The 15,003-nt window shown below is 35.6% G+C and overlaps 1 long non-coding RNA gene across 1 annotated transcript in view; it reads left to right on the forward strand.

Moving 5' to 3' along the window:
- LOC147581813 (uncharacterized) overlaps nucleotides 1–10,621 on the forward strand; it is a 171,906-nt gene extending 161,285 nt beyond the window's left edge. The window contains exon 3 of the long non-coding RNA XR_015249765.1: nucleotides 8,767–10,621. This is a non-coding gene — a long non-coding RNA (uncharacterized LOC147581813). The remainder of the gene's footprint in view (nucleotides 1–8,766) is intronic.
- Nucleotides 10,622–15,003: the final 4,382 nt, after the last annotated feature.

Here is a 15,003-nt window from a genome sequence, read left to right on the forward strand (position 1 = left end):
CTTAGTAGTAATTGGTCCATTCATATTGTCTATTTATTCATGATTCAGCCTTGGAACAGTGTATGTTTCTAGGAATTTATACATTTCTTCTAGGTTGTCCAGTTTGTTGGCCTATAATTATTCCTAGTAGTCTTTTATAATACTTTGTATTTTTGTGGTATCACTTGTAACTTCTTTCATTTCTGATTTTATTTATTTGAATCTCTTTTCTTGATGAATCTAGCTGATGGTTAATCAGTTTTATTTTTTTCAAAGAACTGGCTTATTTCATTGACCATTTCTATTGTCTTTTTAGTCTCTATTTTATATATTTTTGTTTTTATTTATTTATTTATTTATTTATTTTTAAATGTTTATTTATTTGAGAGACAGAGAGACAAAGCACAGTGGGGGAGGGACAAAGAGAGCCGGAGACAGAATCTGAAGCAGGCTGCATGCTCCGAGCTGTCAGCACAGAGCCTGACGTGGGGCTCAAACCCACGAACCATGAGATCATGACCTGAGTTGAAGTCAGAGACTCAACTTACTGAGCCACCCAGGCGCCCCTATTTTATATATTTTTAGTCTGATCTTACTTCATTCTACTAATTTTGGGCTTCATTTGTTCTTTTTCTAGTTTAAGTGTAAAGTTAAATTTTTTATTTGAGATTTTTCTTGTTTCTGGAGGTAGGCCTGTATTGTTATGAACTTCTCTCTTAAAACCACTTTAAAAAAAATTTTTTTTTAACGTTTATTTATTTTTGAGACAGAGAGAGACAGAGCATGAACGGGGGAGGGTCAGAGAGAGGGAGACACAGAATCTGAAACAGGCTCCAGGCTCTGAGCTGTCAGCACAGAGCCCGACGCAGGGCTCGAACTCACGGACCATGAGATCATGACCTGAGCTGAAGTTGTCCGCTTAACCAACTGAGCCACCCAGGCACCCCATCTTAAAACCACTTTTATTGCATCCCGTAGATTTTAGTAAGTTGTATTTCCATTTTTATTTGTATCAAAGTATTATTTTGATTTCTCCTTTGATTGCTTCATTGAATGAAGCATTGATTGATGCATTGATTGTTCAGTAGCATGTTATTTTATCTTCACATATTTGTGATCTTCTGAGTTTTTTCCTTGAAATTGATTTCTAGTTTTATACCATTGTGGTCAGAAAGGACACTTGATATGATTCAAAATTTCCTAAATTTATTAAGACTTGTTTTGTGGCCTAACATATGATTTATCCTGGAGAATACTCCATGTGCACTTGAAAAGAATGTGTTTTATGTGGCTTTTGGATGGAATGTTCTCTGTATATCTATTAAGTCCATCTGGTATAATGTGTTGTTTAAGGTTGATGTTTCCTTATTGATATTCAGTATGGATGATCTATCCATTGGTGTAAGTGGAATATTAATGTCCCCTACTATCATTGTATTGCTATCAATTTCTTCCTTTAGATCTGTTAATATTTACTTTATATATTAGGTGTTCCTATGTTGGATGCATAAATATTTACAAATGTTTATCCCTTTATGGGATTGACCCCCTTTATTATTATGTAATGCTCTTCTTTATCTTTTATTACAGTCTTTGTTTTAAAGTCTACTTTATTTGATATAAGTATAGCTACCCTGGCTTTCTTTTGATTTCCATTTCTGTGAAACATCTTTTTCCATCCCTTTGCTTCCCATGTGTGTGTCTGTTTACATTGGAAGTGAGTCTCTTGTAGGCATCATATAGATGGTCTTGGTTTTTGTTGTGGTGGTGGTTTGTTGGTTGTTTTATCCACTCAGCTGTTCTGTGTCTTTCGGTTGGAGAATTTTGTCCATTTAAATGTAAAGTTATTATTGATAGGTATGTACTTATTGTCATTTTGTTAGTTGTTTTCTGACTGTTTTGTAGTTTCTCTCTGCTCCTTTGTTCTTCTTTTGCTCTTTTCTGTTATGGTTTGATGACTTTGTAGTGTTATGCTTAGATTCCTTCCTTCCTCCTCCTTTTTCTTCTTCCTCTGCCTCTTTTATCTCCTATAAGTTTTTGTTTTGTGGGTATTGTGAGCTCTCATATAATAGCCTAGTCAGTCTATTTTAAGTTGCTAGAAACTTAAGTTGAAATATATTCTAAAACTATACACTTTCATAGATCCCCACACCCATGTTTTATGTTTTGATGAGACATTTCACATTTAAAAATTTTGTGCATCCCTTAAATGATTATAGTAATTATAGTTATTTTCAATACTTTTGTTTTTTAATGTTTATACTAGCTTTACAACTGATTAATTCATTACCTTTACTATATATTTATCTTTACCAATGAGATTTATATTTTCATGTGTTTTCTTGTTATTAATTAATGCTCTTTCTTTTCAGCTTAAGAAGGCCCTTTAACATTTTTTTAAGGTAGAATTAGTGGTGATGAACTCCTTTAGCTTTTGCTTGTTTGGGAAGCTCCTTCAATTCTGAATGATAACCTTGTTGGGTAAAGTATTCTTGGTTGGAAGCTTTTTTCCTTTCAGAACTTTGAATATATCATTTCATTCCTTTATGGTCTGCAAAGTTTCTGGTAAAAAATCTACTCATTCTTCTTGTGGAGGTCTTGTGGAAATTGTTTTCCTCTTGCTGCTTTAAATATTTTTTCCTCTATCTTCAATTTTTGACTTTTTTTTTCTTTTTTTAAGTAGGCTCCATGCCCAGTGTGGAGCCCAATGTGAGGCCAAAACTCATGACTGTGAGATCAAGATTTGAGCTGGGATCAAGAATTAGATGCTTAATTGACTGAGCCACCCAGGCACCACTTGAAATTTTAATTATAATGTGTCTTAGTATGGATCTTGGGGGCTCATCTTATTTGTAATTCTTGGGTTTCCTGGATCTGGATGTCTTTTTAATTTTTCAAGGTAGGAAAGTTTTCAGCCATTATTTCTTCAAATAAGTTCTGCTGCTTTCTCTCTCTCTTGTCCTTCTGGGACCCTTATAATGCAAATGTTATTTTGTTTGATATTGTTCTATAGATCCCTTAAGGTATCTTCACATTTAATTTTTTTTTTTTTCTGTTCTGTTTGTGTGAGTTCCACTGTTCTATCTTCTAGATTGCTGACCCTTTCTTCTACTTCATCTAATTTGCTGTTGAACCCTAGTTTTTGACAGCTAAAGACAGCTCTGTGACTTGTTTGGTATTTTCTCATATTTTCTCTTTGTTGAAGTTCTCCTTATGTTTATTCATTCTTCTCCCAAGTTCCATGTGCATCTTTATGACCATTACTTGGAACTCTTTATCAGATAAATTATTTATTTCTGTTTCATTAAGGTTTTTTTCCCCTGTAGTTTTAGCTTGTTCTTTTGTTTAGAACATATTCCTCTGTTTTCTTATTTTGCTTGATTCTCTGTTTCTATGTATTAGGAAATAGCTATCTCTTCCAATCTTCAATAAATAGCCTTGTGTAGGAGAAGGACCTTATCTTTCAACTTTGCCCTAGCTCTTGGTTCTCTTTCAAATCCTTGTAATTGTCTAAGCAGCCTGATTATTCATGATAGTTCCCAGTTGTTGAGGGTGTGCCAAGCCCTGTCAGTGTTCCAAAGAGAAGACTCTCAGTCAGCACCTAGTTTCAGCCTAATTAGAAGCCAAGCCCCTCAGGCAGGAGCTTTTTTTTTTTTTTTTTTTTTGCATCCCAGTTAGCATATAGTGCAACAGTGATTTCAGGATTCCAGTGATTCATCACCTATGTATAACACCCAGTGCTCATTCCAACGAGTGTCTTCCTTAATGCCTCTTACCCATTTCACCCATCCCCCCCTCCCACAACCCCTCTAGCAACCCTCTGTTTGTTCTCTATATTTAAGAGTCTCTTATGTTTCATCCCCCTCCTTGTTCTTATATTATATTTGCTTCCCTTTCCTTATGTTCTTCTGTTTTATATCTTAAATTCCTCATGTGAGAGAAGTCATATGATATTTGTCTTTCTCTGACTGACTAATTTCTCTTAGCATAGTACCCTCTAGTTCCATCCACATAGTTGCAAATGGAAAAATTTAATTCTTTTTGATTGCCAAGTAATACTCCATTATATATATACCATTCATCATTCTTTATCAATTCATCCATCGATGGGCATTTGGGCTCTTTCCATACTTTGACTATTGTCAATAGTACTGCTATAAACATTAGGGTGCATGTGCCCCTTTGAAACAGCACACCTGTATCCGTTGGGTAAATACCTAGTCATGCAATTGCTGGGTCATAGGGTAGTTCTATTTTTAATTTTTTGAGGAACCTCCATACTGTTTTCCAGAGTCACTGCACCAGTTTGCATTCTCACCAGCAGTGCAAAAGAGTTCCCCTTTCTCTGCATCCTTGCAACATCTGTTGTTCAGGCAGGAGCTTTTAAGTATACAAATATATCAGTTCCTTGGTACCACGATGAAACTCTGTTATCCTCCAGACCAGAAAATCTAGAGATGTTCCCTGGGTGACAGTTGAAAAAACTGGAGATACAGACAAGTGTATAAGCTCCTTTCTGGGAGACACCACTGAGCTGTAGTAAGGCCTAGAGAGAGCACGAAGAGGTGTCCCTCTGCCTACATTTCCTGAAAGCACTTTGTAGCCTACAGATATGTGGCAAACCTGAAGTCTGCCCTTTAGGCAAAAGCTCTAGTACAAGTAAATATGCCTTTTCAACGAAAGGTCTGGGAGTGTGTTTCAGTTTGCTGTCTGTGTGGTGCCCTGGGGTGGTAGTCTGCCAAAATGCAACCTTCTTTCTGGCCACCAGAGCTAGGTGATCAAGGGGCATCACTTATTGTGGACTGCACATGCTCCCTGGCCTTAGCAAGGCAGCTGGAGAGTGCAGGGCAGGGGCATGCCTGCCTGTTTTCACAGGGAGATAGGAAAATGCAAGGCTGGGGTGCAACTATTTTCTTTAGCAAGCAGTGGGAGAACACAGGGTCTGAACATGTCCATCAAAATTATCATGGTAGAGGGAGAGCACAAAAATAGTGCCTGTCAGTGGCTCAACTTCGGAGAGTGTCCCAACAGGCTCCTGCCCCTTTGGAAGATGCCGTAAGATTACCAAATACAATGAAGTGTGATATACATTAGGATAGAACAAACCAGAACCATACTATTAAGTTTGTTGAAGAATTCATTGTTGTATAATATTCACTTTTCTTTTAGTTGTGTGACCTTGAGATTTTTAAAAATCTATTTGCATCTTAGTTTTCTCATTTGTTATGTATATCTGTTATACATGATTTATATATATTTTTTGGTAAAGATTTAGAAAAATGCACAGTACTGAACACAATGCTTGTGTATTTTAAGTGCTTGGTGAATAGTAGTATTAATTAGCAGTACCCAAATTCCTGATTGTTGATATTATAGATTATTGATATCTAAGATATTAGAAATATCTTAAAATTGGTAAGAGTGAAACACAATTTAATTATGGTTTGGTTATGTCACTTATTCCTTTACTCCAAATTCTTGAGTGGTTTTTTTATTACTTTTCTAATAAAGGCCATTTACTTTTCTTGTATTTTGAGACCCTCAATAATCTATTTCTCAAGGTTCCTTTTTCAATAAGCCCTGCACATGCCTCTTCGGCTATTCCTTAAGCGTAATCTATACTTCCCTACTCCTCTTCCTCCACTCTTACTCTATAATAATAAAAGAAACTAATATTTATTGAGCACTATATAACAGGCACTCTGTAAAAGATTTTACATGAATCATATTAATTTAATATTTATAGCATCTTTATGATATATTTTTACATTGTCCCTGTTCACAAATGAGAAAACAGACCAAGTTTTATAGCTAGTAGGAAAGATTGCCAGAATTCTGTCACTTAACCGTTCTTAACCATTATACCCTTCTGCCCTTACCCAATCTGCTTGATGAGCTTAATTCATTCTTCATGGCATTTTTGCAATTTCAGCTGCTGTAGAGATCTTTTCCAGTTGTCTTAGCTAAAGTTAAACTTTTGTTTCCCCATATACCTGGAGCATAAATTTAAACCTATGTTACAGTGTACGCCTTATTCTAATTTCTATTCCTGTTCTTCATGTAAATATCTCCTGAATGCTACTCAAACAGTCTGAGTAGGCACCATGTCTTAATTGGTTTTGTGCTTCTTTCGGGGCCACACGTTATGCTTTACACTTAAAGACCATTAATAGGTGTTTTTGGAGTTAAATTAAGTTACACTGAACTGTTACCTGAACTCTGAAAATATTTTATTATCCATGTTAAGGTGTCTTTAATGAGTGTAGACTCAGTCAGCAGAAGAAAACTTGTTAAAATTTACAGATTGTACAGATTGGTATGGTTAATTTTGTGATAAAGATAAACACTTCCACTCAGTAAATATGTGTTTAAAAGGTAGCAGATGATGTAAGTATGATAAAGGTATCAATAGTACTGTTCTAGTTTCAGTAGTTCATACTGGGACAATTACATTCCTCATGGTCAACCAGACCATAATGTTAGAAGGAAACTTTAAGAGGCAAAGCCATAGTTGTCTTGATTGCTAAGAGTCCCAATTCCTAGAACTGTGCCTAGATGCATAAATCCATATTTATGTGTTTGACATTAATTAAATGTTGAGCCAACTTAAATCTTTGAGAAACAAATGGACTATCAGTTAGTCAAATGATGAGTCAAACAAAGATTTAATTCCAAAGACTTCATTGCTTAAAATGTGCCATTTAACTCATAACTTTCTCTTCTTTTTATATTGTTATTCCAAGCTGGTAGTTATATGTATTATAATTCTCAAGGTGTATATTCAGTTTTGTTTCTGTGCTAATGTCAAATGTGTAGTAAACCAAAATGGAATGTATTCATTTTTCCACAAGATTGCATTCACTCTAATTTTATGATTGCACCTTTCTCTTTGCCTGTCTCATATCTATAATCTTTTGTGCAGTTTCTGGAGCTGGACTCTCAGTGTAAATCCTTATCTGAAGCCTACACTTCACCACTAGCTTCCTTTGGAGTGAGCCTGGCAGCACCATTTCTAGTTGTGGAACTGACAAAATTCTGAGAGATAACCAGATGCATCAGTTACTTTTCATCATTTATAAAAATAGGCTTTTGAGCAGAACTGTGCCTGTAGCCCAGAATTACAGTGTGAGGGGGCAGGCAATGGGGCATTTTAATGATTTTCCCTAATGGAAAATCTCTTTGTGGGATATGAGTAGCATGCTTTTTTTTCTCTGACAAAGCAATAACTCTGTGATTCAAGATTACATCCTCCTGATGGAGTGACCACTGTTATCTGCTGGCTGGGGAAGGTTTCACCACCTTGTCTCAAGTGAAAGTGGGAGGGGAAAAGATAGGATAGTGAATAAAAAGGAGTGGAAAGATGGATTTCTGGTCTAAGAATCCTGTTTTCTTTTTCCTTGTTATCTTGAGGTTTTTGTGAATGTTCACAAATAAGGACATTTACTAAAACATTTCATAAAGAAGACTAATGCAATTGGGGTGCCTGCATGGCTCAGTCATTTAAATGACTGACTTCGGCTCAGGTCATGATCTCACAGTTTGTGGGTTTGAGCCCCGCTTCGGGGTCTATGCTGACAGCTTGGTGCCTGGAGCCTACTTCAGATTCTGTGTCTCCCTCTATCTCTGCCCCTCCCCAACTTGTGCTCTGTCTTTTTCTCTCTCAAAAATAAGTAAACATTAAAACATTAAAAAAAAAAAAAAAAAAAAAAAAAAAAAAAAGAAGACTAACCCAATGAGTTCATTGGAAATCCCAGGAAACATGAAATAGCGAAGGATTTCTCTCCTCGCCCTTTTAATTTGGTATGTGCTTCCCTGGCAGGTAGCCACATACTGCCTGGAGCACAGACTCTTTGAAACTGTCTTGTGGGAGCTTGTGGGTCCTCATTTATCATCTGGATGTGGTCACAGGAGCCAGCAGAAGTGAAAATAGAACTCTTTCCAAGTCACTGGAAGCCCCGCAGGAGTCCTTGGTAACAAATGGGAAACAGCAGTGCTAGAAAATGGATTTCTTTTAAAGGCAAACACTCCAGGAGTCATTAAAAAGTTTCCATTTTCAAGCTCTGTCATAAAATGACTTTCCCCCCCTCTAGAACATATACAAATTATCCACATTGTCATCAGGTATATTAAAGTTAAGTTAGATGTTTGCATTTTGTAATATTTGGAAAAATCATTTCTTTTACTAAATTCTGTGCAAACAAAGCTACTTCCCATGCCACTAAATATGTTATGAAAAGCTACTTCTAACATTTTAGGACTTAATTGTTTAATCAAGAAGACTCAGATAGTCTATATAGGCCAGAGTTACTGGCCTTATAGATTTCCTGGTATCTTAAGTATTCTTGTTTGTTTAGCTCATTCTTTTCTTTTCTCTTCTTTTCCTCTGTGCTTACAGAATACCCATGTGAATAGGCAATTTATTGAGAGAAGATGATTGTATGAAAATGATTCTGAACATTAATCTTTACATTATCATTCTTTGGTCATGAACCTTAAATATTTTTGGGTTTTATTCTTTTCCATTGAGAATATTTTGGTGTTGTGTTGCCTTTAATAGAGAAACGTTCCACTGTCCTTGGCCTACTTATCCCTCCACCCCCACTCCATCCCTTGACACCTCCTTCACCCCATGGAGTCTGCTGCCTCTATCATCTTTCTGTGGTGCTGAATGTATATAGCTTCTGAAACACTTTGGAATGAAAGGTGCTATGAAATTGTAAAGTGTTTTTATCACAGAGTTCTGCCAATATGTCTCGATCCTGACATGCAACACCTCTGCTATTTCAGTGTTGTGACGGGGACACAGCTGGTCCTGAGAAGGCATCATATTCAGACAAGCATGTCAGATTGCATTCATTACTGTGGTGAGTCTGAAACTTTAGAGCATCTACCACATTAAACATAGGTGGGCAATGCATAGAAAAAGAAGGTTAGTGCTTTGTTATTCAAAGTGTGGACTGTGACATCACCTAGGAACTTTTTAGATATATACGACCTCAGGCTTTGCCTCAGGCCTTCTGAATCATAATCTGCATTTTAACAGGGTCTCTAGATTATTTGTATACACATCATTGGTGTAGTAGATATCTGCTACTTTTGTCTGTCCTGCATTCCTGATTCTTGTAACCATGCCTCCTACCCCGTCTTATAAGAACTGTTCCTTTCTCCCTCAAATTGTGTGATTCTGGTGGGGTTACCAATCACAAGGCCCCAACTTTTTGTCTATGGAGGAGGCCACAAAATTCAGGTCTGGACATTCAAGCCACAGTGATTGGTCCAAGGGTGGCCACACAAGATCCAGGCTGGGCCAGCTAAGGTCCTACCCTGTTTCTTCACATTGAAGTTGGGTAACATTCTCAAATAATTTTTATTTCACTAGCTAGAAACCTCAGAGTATTTTTCTAGAATGCTGCTCACAAACAAGTTCTTCTTAATTACTGGGTTGTGAGTTTCAAAGCAATAACTTTTTTGAGGAAATTGTTCAGAGCCCTCTTTGCCTTGGGCAAATAAGCATTATGACACCATGCTTCTGATTGTCACAATTTCTATGTTTCCTTGATAGGAGCATAAACATGTTGACTCTTTGGCTTAAAGAGTCACCTTCCTAAAGGTGACCTTTCAGCCTGCTGTAGGGTAGCCTTTATCATTGACTTCAGCCAGTCTGAGTTCAATATTTGAGCACTTGCTAGTATCCTCAAATGCCTCTTTATGTGTTATTCATAGGATAGTAGTGACAACTTGGTAAATCAACTTACTAGTTTTTTAGAGGAGATATTAAATTTGAAGTTTTTTTGTGCTACGCTTCCATCTGTTACAGAATAAAAATGTTTTAAAATTAATGATTCTAGAGAAAGTAGAAAAACGTCTTCTAAATCAGTGAAGACTAATTAAAATTTGCTTAAAATTGTTTTATTATTGTGTGTATTTGATTATGTGATTGATAACCTCAGTATGGTAATGGAAATTCCATTTTCTATTTAATTTTTGAGTGACTAGTTTATATGATGTGCTGTGCTATAGGAGATACAAAATTGAATGATTTGATTTTTGCCTCCAGATATTTAAAACTTTGAAATAATTTCACATTTAGCCATGTCATATCAGAGAAAGCTTCCTCTAGTATTTATTTTGAAGGAGGTCATCAAGTGGACATAACCACCAGTTGACCCTCAAGTTGGGCCCAGGCAATTGGAGACTCCTAACCTTCTCCTATATACTTGAAACATGTGTTCTGATTGTCTTTGCCACATTACAGACTGCCTCAAGGACACAGCCTTGAGAAAGTAATGTGTTGTTGAGACCATCAGGATGGAATAGGTGATTGAACCCAGTTCAGGCCTTTGTATAAACTTTTAAGATTCTGGTGGGTGGGTATGGAGATCTACTCACCTTGTGGCCACCCAAGATAAGCCTTGTAAGTAAATTCCCATGCTAAACCTGTCACCTACCAATCTGGTGTGGTCTCCCTTTTTCTCTGATCTCTCCTTGCCCTTCACATACTGGGCCAGTTTCAGATTTCACCCAGGAAATTTCCAAGTTTTTGAAACAACAACCTACTGGTATAATGCTAGAGTAGCAATATAATAGATATTCATGAAGACTTTTAGATAATACTCTTTGGACTTACTACTTCCTATCCTATCATTACTATCTTGGGGACCTATAACATATATAGTTTTGTTTATACTGTGGTTCTTTTCAAATATAAGTGCAACTTGGGAATTATAAAATTGAGGAGAGGGGTGCCTGGGTGGCTCAGTTGGTTAAACATCCAACTCTTGGTTTTGGCTCAGGTCAAGATCTCATGGTTTGTGGGATTGAGCCCTGTGTTGAGCTCTGTGCTTAACAGTGCAGAGCCTGCTTGGGATTCTCTCTCTCTCCACTCTCTCTGTCCGTCCCCTGCTCTCTCTCTCTTTCTCTCTCAAAATAAACAAACATTAAAAGAATTAAAAATAAAATAAAATAAAATTGAAGGTAGAGCCATTTTCTCTACATGTATTCTATATAATGTATATATGTAGACAATATGTAGATAATATGTATGTGGCATGTGAGTAGTGTACATGTTAACTCATTATTAACCAAAATGGTTGGAGGCAGAGTATGGTATAGTGCACTGTTTCTCAACTTTTTTTTCTCACAATTATCCTCCTAAGTAGAAAAATAAAATTAAATTTAAATTTTCTTCAATAAGAGAAATAAAATATTAAAGAAAAAGATTTCATCAGCAAAATTGAACTTTGGAGGGCCACAACCCATTGTAGTATCTAAGAATTTTTTGATGTCTACTTCCTTTAATTTTTATTTCCTTGGAGGTGGTATAACCTCTACTGAAAATGTATGACATAGTGTAAAGAACGGGTCTTTTAGTGTCAAACAGACATGGATTCAAATACCAGCCCTACCGTTTATTAATTGATGGCATTGGGTAAACAACCTAAACTTTCAGACCTCTAGTTCCCCTATCTACTATGTGAGAATAGTAAGACCTATCGTGTAGGAATGTTGTGAGGATTAGATAAAATGTTGGTAAAATGCTTGGCATTTTACTATGTAGTAGCAATTACTGGTAAGGTTAATTAGTCTGAATATCATTCTCTGACTCTGTCAGATAGCGATGAGATGATAGTAAATATTGCCTAATATCCACATGGTGGTAAGTTAATCAATATTCCTGTACACCAGTGGTTTCCAAACTTGGTTGTACATTAGAATCATCTCAGGATATATTAAAAAATTTTAAGCTCAGGTCACACTGGGACAAATGAACTTGCAGTCTTTGGGGTGGAAATATAGGTATTGGTATGTTTTTGAATCTCCTAGATAGTTTGGATGTGAAAACAAGTTTGAGAACCACTGCTTCAGACATTCAGTCTAAAGTTTGAAGACGGCCAGATAACTGTAACAATTCACCTCAAGGACATGTTACCTGAGATTTAAAATAAAATAGCATAGAGTAGTTGAAAGAACAGCAGTTGCTTGGGCTTATTATAGCACTAAATAAATTGCTATCAGAGGAATGCCTTTTTTAAAAAATTAATATATTAGTTACATATATTAATAACATATGACTTAAAAACAGGTATTTTCAGTTTCAGAAAACCGTGAGTAAATAACCCTGCAGAGTTCACAGTCTTTGTGGCATGTGGTATTTCTCTTTGTGAAGGGAAAAGCATATTTTCCAATTTGAGGCATACCAGAGCCTGGACAGCATGTCACAGCTAAGAAGTAGGCTTATGATATGCTTTTCCTTTTATTGAGAGACATGTCACATGTCACAAAAGACTGTGGCTTAACTATAACTAATTGGCATTGACCAGGTAAAGGAAAATATTCCATTTTAATAAGAGTAAGACAAATGGTGTATTTTATATGTCATATACAGCATGTGAAACAATTCTTACTATATTTATTCTTGGTGTTCCATGGTTTGGTTTCTAGAGTTTCAGTTAGTGATGGTTGTCCACGGAGTGATAACCTAATTTTCATCAGGGAGTTGATGCTTTGTCAACACAGGAATGTCAGGAAGACCTATAACAGAACAGACATCTAAGATGGGGTGTGTGGTAGACAAAAATGTCTGTGACAACTCCCTACAGAGTCTTCATTACAGATGACTTGTTTGTCCATATAGGGAGGAAAACAGGTTTAAAATCAGCCCCATGGAGATGAATGGACCAAATAAACTGAATAAAATACAATTCAGACATATAAGAATATTTAAGAGATACAAGTAGCATGTTAGGCAAACAATTGCCTATGATAGAAAATGATTCACCTTTGAACAAAATCTGATGTGTTGAATAATTTTCTGGTACATATCACCGCCTAATTCTGATTTTGGTTGAAATTTAAGGATTGCTAATGGGTTTGAAATGGAAGGAACCCTTTAGAACTGACTAGCAGAGCTGGTGTGAGAATTGACCGACAGGAGGTCTTGACCCAGGATTCTGCAGAAACGGTCAAAGAGAAGAGTAGAAATCATTTTCTATTTAGATCTATCACAATGCTATCATTGTCTTCCAGGTAGTGACTCAGTCTTAAAAATTAGTCAGTTAAGGTCTCTGGTGTAATAAAAAAATATATTTGTAATCCAAATCTAGGAAAGCCCTTAGCAGAGGTGAAAATTAGTTTTGATAATGGAGAAGATTTCCTAGTACTTGAGAAATTATGATATCACAAAATTAAAAATCTGATTTTAGTGCATGAGGAATGGGCAGTTTAGATACAGGTCAATTTTCTATAGATCAACTTTTTTTTCTGGTAAATATAAAATATGAGATAAATATAGAGTATGAGATTATATAAAGTATGAGATATATAAACTATTTACTTTGGGTTTAGGGACAAAAATTAAACATAGTCAATATAAACATCTATTACAATTTCTTAATTGATTCTCTCTCTACTTGTTTTGTGATTACTTCATTATTTTCATTTATGTTTCTAACATTTGCATTGAACTTTATATATGAGTAATTACTCTCTCTTCTAATTTTTGTTAGCAATATTTTTTAGATTTTAAACTACTTCTCTTTGCTGGATGGATAGCTAAAGGCCATGTCATTTGAAATTGAGCATTTGCAATTTCTGGGCACTTGCATACCTTTCATTAATTGCTAATTGTTTTGAAAGATCTTTCCATGAAAAAAAAGCTTTTATTATTTACAATGAACAGTTGTCCATTGCCTTTTTGGGATGAAATTTCCTGAAACAGTAGGACAGAAATTATTAATTACAATTGCCAGAGAAATTAATTACCCTTAATCATAGAAATTGCCACATTTGGGAAATAAAATAGCTTACATTTTATCACATGTGAAGGTAACTTGGGTTTAACCCAACACTCAGTCATTCTCATCATTTAAAAATGATATATATCATCTCTATTTCATTATAATTCTATTTGCAGTTCAGTGGATAGTAACATTTTCCCATAATTATAGAGGACCCTTAATTACTCATAATCAAAATGAAGTGTTAGCAGACTAATTTCTCAATTAGGCAGTTTTTTTTTTTTAAACATAATTTATTCTGCCAGGAGTTAAAACACATCAAATATGTTAATACCTTCATGGAAAAGCATGATACCAATTCAAGTGATTAATGTATTTATTGAAATGACAAGATGGTGTGAATTTTCAGGAATAGTTGTTGGTGATTCAAGTTGTCTCTAAGTTTTATTTCAAATTTTATAGAACTTGTTAGTCACTGGTCATTCATTTAACACATACTTAGGAGCATCTCCTATTCTTTTCCAGCCTCAGTTTTGAGGTGGTCAGTAAATGTCTTACTCCGTTCATTTGGGATAAAAAAAACACCTACACACACAAGAACACAAATTCACGGAAATATTTTTAAACACGCACCCACACACATATTCTCCTGAGGTGTGCAGTGACTGGAGAAAAGACAACCTACTTAGGGGCAAGGTCTTGAGAATGTATGGTGGGTTTGAATGCTTGGTGTGGAAAAGAGAAATAACTGGAATATAATTTAATTTGATATGCCATTCTATTTTATTCTGAGTTTTATAAAAATGTCTTGGCAGTAGTAACAAACACTGAGAACAGAAGAAATGATAGAAAATGCTTTTCTGATAATCTGGGATAGCTAATGTTCAGTTACTGAAAAGTTCCTCCTTTGCCCCCAAAAGAGGGTTTTCCCTAATCAGTTGCCCATATTTTTTTTTTTAAATGTATTAACTATATCAAAGGACTATGTCTTCTAGCACCTGAAAGAGGGTAGTTCTGGACTCACTCATCCTATTCAGTTAACATCTCAAATGAAGATGAAGTCCATCTTTCTTTTGGCTTTGACAGGAATAGAAAGAAGACATATACTACAGCTATGCTACAGCTGAGGGCTACTGTGTCTGATGAAAGAAATGAATCTAGCAAGGATATGAGAGTCAATTTTAGGAGTGTTTAGAAAGAAGTATTTGGGAAAAATGTGTTTCTATTAATAATTTTGTTTGGAGTTTTAGGTTACAAACTTAAGTTCTAAAATTCCTCTTCTGTCCCC

Source organism: Puma concolor, chromosome B1 (assembly GCF_028749965.1).
Source record: "Puma concolor isolate L17-30 chromosome B1, mPumCon1.1.hap2, whole genome shotgun sequence".
Lineage (NCBI taxonomy): Eukaryota > Metazoa > Chordata > Mammalia > Carnivora > Felidae > Puma > Puma concolor.